Source organism: Rhinopithecus roxellana, chromosome 6 (assembly GCF_007565055.1).
Source record: "Rhinopithecus roxellana isolate Shanxi Qingling chromosome 6, ASM756505v1, whole genome shotgun sequence".
Lineage (NCBI taxonomy): Eukaryota > Metazoa > Chordata > Mammalia > Primates > Cercopithecidae > Rhinopithecus > Rhinopithecus roxellana.
Genome location: NC_044554.1, coordinates 1,208,259 through 1,213,302, shown reverse-complemented (window position 1 = coordinate 1,213,302; position 5,044 = coordinate 1,208,259). Strand labels below are relative to the sequence as shown.

The 5,044-nt window shown below is 48.7% G+C and overlaps 1 non-coding gene across 1 annotated transcript; it reads right to left on the bottom strand.

Moving 5' to 3' along the window:
* Nucleotides 1-112, bottom strand: LOC115898438. The gene has a single exon (XR_004058172.1). It is a non-coding gene; the product is annotated as a U6 spliceosomal RNA (small nuclear RNA).
* Between the last annotated feature and the right edge of the window lie 4,932 nt (nucleotides 113-5,044).

Sequence of the window (5,044 nt, the reverse complement as noted above, 5' to 3'; positions counted from 1 at the left end):
AATAATATTGCCTAAAATGCTTCATGAATTTGTGTGTCATCCTTTCCCAGGCACCATGCTCATCTTTTCCATGTCATGCCAATTTTAGTATATGTGCTGCTGAAGTGAGCACTGGTTATGGATTTATTAGTTAATTTATTTTTGAGACAGGGCTTCACTGTGTCTTCCAGGCTGGAATACAGTGGCATGATCATGGCTCACTGCAACCTCCAGGGCTCAAGAAATCCTCAAGCTTTCCAGGGCTCAAGAAATCCTCCCGCCTGAGCCTCCCAAAGTGTTGAGATCAAAGGCATGAACCACTGTGCCCAGCCTGGAATGTTTGTTGTACTAGACACTCCCACTACTTTTTTCTTTAAAAATCACTGATTTGTTCAGCTCCTTAAAAGGATCTTTGGTGTTTTATACATCAAAATATGTGAGGCCAGGCGTGGTGGCTCAGGCCTGTAATCCCATCCGTTTGGGAGGCCAAGGATCACTCTAGGCCAAGAGTTTGAGACTAGACTGGCTAACATAGTGAAACCATCATCTCTACAGGAAAAAAAAAAAAAAAAAGCTGGGTGTGGTGGCACAAATCTTGAGCTTTGGGCTCAAGCAGTTCTGCCTCAGCCTCGCAAGTAGCTAAGACTAGGGTCGCAAACCATGTTACTTGGGCTGGTCTTGAACTCCTGAGCTCAGACGATCCTCCTGCCTTAGCCTCCAAAGGACTGGGATTACAGGAGTGAGCCACTGAGTCCGACCTACTAACAGATTTTTAAAACCATTATTATAAATGTGCAGAGACATAAAAGAAAGTGTGCATATACAATGAGTAAAAAGACAAAAATTCCAGGAGAAAAACAAAAATCATAAAATTAAGATAAAAGCAGAAAGCATGACCACCCACAGTGGCTCATGCCTGAAATCACAGCACTTTGGGAGGCCGAGGCGGGTGGATCACTTGAGGTCAGGAGTTCGAGACCAGCCTGGCCAACATAGTGAAACCCCGTCTCTACTAAATATACAAAAATTAGCTAGGCATAGTTGTGGTATCCTGCAAACCCGCTACTCGGGAGGCTGAGGTAGGTGAATCCCTTGAACCAGGGAGGCAGAGGTTGCAGTGAACTGAAATCGCATCGCTGCACTCCAGCCTGAGTGACAGAGGGAGACTCCATTTCCAAACAAATAAATAAATAAAAGCAGAAAGCAAAGAAATAAGAAATAGGTCTCAGAGAAAATTAAATAAGCAAAACTTTGCTGCTTTGAAAAGATTGATAAACACCTAGCTGGACTAATAAAAACACCCAAACGGCCGGGCACTTTGGCTCATGCCTGTAATTCCAGCACTTTGGGAGGCCAAGGCGGGGACATCACCTGAGGTCAGGAGTTTGAAACCAGCCTGACCAACATGGAGAAACCCCATCTCTACCAAAAATACAAAAAATTAGCCAGGCATGGTGACACGTGTCTATAATACCAGCTATTTGGGAGGCTGAGGTAGAAGAATTGCTTGATCCAGGAGGTGGAGGTTACAGTGAACCAAGATCGCACCACTGCACTATGGCCTGGGTGACAGAGAAAGACTCAATCTTAAAAAAAAAAAAAAGCGCACCCAAAACACAAATTGCTCATAGCAGAAATGAGAGAACATGACTACAGACCACACAGATAACAAAATTATAATACTATAAACAGATTTATGAACACATTTTGCCAATGAATTTGAAATAACTCTTTTGCCAACATACTTGAAAATAAATTTCATTGGAAAAAAAACAAATTATAAAAATAACACAATGGCCGGGCGCGGTGGCTCAAGCCTGTAATCCCAGCACTTTGGGAGGCCGAGGCGGGTGGATCACGAGATCAGGAGATCGAGACCCTCCTGGCTAACACGGTGAAACCCCGTCTCTACTAAAAATACAAAAAACTAGCCGGGCGCGGTGGCGGGTGCCTGTAGTCCCAGCTACTGGGAAGCTGAGGCGGGAGAATGGCGGGAACCCGGGAGGCGGAGCTTGCAGTGAGCCGAGATCGCGCCACTGCACTCCAGCCTGGGCGACACAGCGAGACTCCGCTCTCAAAAAAAAAAAAAAAAAAAACACACACACAATGGAAAATGTTTTCCTTGTATATTTATTCATTCAACTAACTTTGGGTGGAAGGTACTTATAAGTTTAAAAGTCCTTTCCGAAAGTGGAAATAACATAAAAATGTTTGCATAGAAGACACTCAATGGTTCTCAGAGGGTATCTGAGAGTCTAATCAGCCTATTAACCTTGGTCTGAATAACGAACAACAAATGTGAGCTTTTTGTCACATTCGTGTATTTTCCCCTGTAACCTGATACCTACATTTTAAATACATTTTTAAAAAGTTTCATTTGGCCCTATGATAATTATTTCCCCTGTAAAAAGCTACAGGATTTTGGTTTAAAAGCAAATGATAGAGTATCTGGTCCATGAAAAAGATTAAGTGGAAAGATCAGCTGCCTAAAGTTTGTAACCAATAACAAGACAAACTCCAATGCTACCTTGTTCACGTAATCAACAATACGTGAGTGGAAATAAACTAGTGAGCTATACCTTTCTGATACATACCAATTTACCAATGAACAAGAGGGGAAGAAATCGCTCAAATGTGACTACTGTTAACAAACATCTAAATATCAGACATAGTCTCTTATTAAAATTGTAACATCAATTTTGAGATCATTCCTTCGACTTTGTTGTTTTCAATTCCCCCATAAAAAAAAAAAAAAAAAAACAGCAGCCACTTTTAAAATGTAAATCCCCCCCCTCCCTTTTTCAAAGTAACTTGCCTAGGAAAATTTAATGCATTAAAATAAAACGTTAACAGACAAACCAATTACAACATTTAAGAAAAACTAAAATGATCAGTAAAACAAACCAATCGCTCTAGTTTAGCAAAGCGTGTGTTTTTCATCTGTTGTGGGTATCCTATTATACTAATAAGCAACAATGTTTAAAAGTCATCCCAATAGCTAAAACACCGCCATATACATAACATACTTGCCCTTTACTCCAATGAAGCTTAAAGTAGACTCGAACTCAGACCATTTCCCCCTTCAGGCACACTGAAATATAGGAGGGGGGAATCCAAGAAATCAGATCTGTTAAGTGCCAGTATCTTCTTTCAGAGTAGGGTCAAATTCGCGTTTGCCCTCAAATGTCACCGTCCCAGTAAGTCCGCAAATTATCACTAGCCCTGGAGTGCAAAGAGGTCTGACCACGGAAACGCCTGTCCTAGTACCAGGAAGACAGTGGGAAAAGCAACCCTCCCTGGGTCGGAGCCAGCCCCAAAGCCTCCGCCACAGAGACAAGAGGTGGCCGCTGGTCTCGCGGGTGCGGCGGACAGGGCCCCACACCCCCGGCCTGCCTCCCGAGAACCAGGAAACCTGACAGGCCGGCCGGGACCCACCCTCGGCAGCCCCGTCACGCTCCAACCCAGTCCGCCGGACCGCTCCCGTCTGCCCTGGCCTCCCGGCTGCACTCTGCCACCTCATCCCTCCCCGGCGGCCTCGCGGCCCCGCCACCTCCTCCCCGCGACCAGGGCTCGGGTCGCCCCCCGGCAGGAGCGCCCGGACGCCGCCCTCTGCCCGGCCCCGGCCCCGTCAGTCCCCCCGCGGCCCAGTCCCCGCCGCCTCCAGGCCCCAGCTCCCGCCGTGCGCTCCCCAGTCCTAGACTCCGCCCACGCCCCTCTCGGCTGCTCCTGGCTCATTCCCCTACGCCGGCTACCGGGAGGCAAGCGCAGAGGAGCACGTCACCCAGGGTCCCAGGTCACAGATGGCCCGGTGCTCCCGGTCCCGCTCCTTCTCCAGCTCCACGTGGTAGGCGTAGATAGCAGGATCCCTGCAGCAGCCCACACTGCATATCCGGCCATCCTCTCCCACAGAAGCACCGACACTCTCAGCAGGACTGGCAAGGCCATCTTGCCGCCGCCGCCTCCCGCCGCCTCCACCTCAGCCGCCACAGTCTGTGGTGACCGGGACAGTTTCAGCCGCAACCGCCACCGCCGCCGCCGCGCCCCATTGGCCTAGTCTCCTGCTCCGGCCCGCCCCAACAGGCGTGCGGCCCAGCTGCGGCGAAAGGCGTGAGATGGGCGGGGCGGGGAAGGCGCGCACCGACGCGGAGGGAGTGGGAGGAGCGCTCAACCGCCAGGGAGACCGGATGGGCCGCGGGAGACTGAGGCTGCCAGGCGTGGGGCCCGGGGAATGGTGGGGCCCCGGGGAGACAGGGGAGGGGCTGGGCGGGGCCGGTGGGGTAGGGTCGGGGAGGGGTGGGGCCCGGCGGGCCAGCGCGGGAGAGACTTAGGGGAGTGGTGCAAGGAACACATTGCAAGGATGCCACTGTGGGTGACTGGGCGAGGCCTCAGCCCCTCCGTCCGGGGATGGCAATCAAGTGTCATCCTTTTTCCATTTTTCGTGGTTATCACTTGATATTTCTGACCCAATCCAAATCAACCCTGGCCAATGCTTGGAGCTTTAGAGCCACACTCCTATGACCTGATCTTTCCACTACCACCTCTGTGCTCTCTGTGTTCAACCTGTGCAAAACTTTTTTTTTTTTAATGTGCAGAACTATGTTTTAAATTTAAAAAAATAATTTTTTTTTAAATGATTTATGGGCCAGGCGCGGGGGCTCACGCCTGTAATCCCAACGCTTTGGGCAGCCGAGGCAGGTGGATCACTTGAGGTCAGGAGTTCGAGACCAGCCTAGTCTACAAAGTGAAACCCTGTCTCTAATAAAAATACAAAAAAAAAAAAAAAAAAAAATTAGCCAGGTGTAGTGGTGGGCGCCTGTAATCCCAGCTACTCGAGAGGCTGAGACATGAGAATTGCTGGAACCCAGGAGGCAGAGGTTGCAGTGAGCTGGGATAGTGCCACTGCACTCCAGCCTGGGTGATAAGAGTGAGAGTCTCAAAAAAAAAAAAGTTTACGAATGCCTTACTTTTCTGTAAGCTAAATTTGAGGTAGCTTGCTATAATTCACATAATATAGGAAACTATAAAGATGAGCTAATACAATCAGGACAAAGAAAATGAAAAGTCA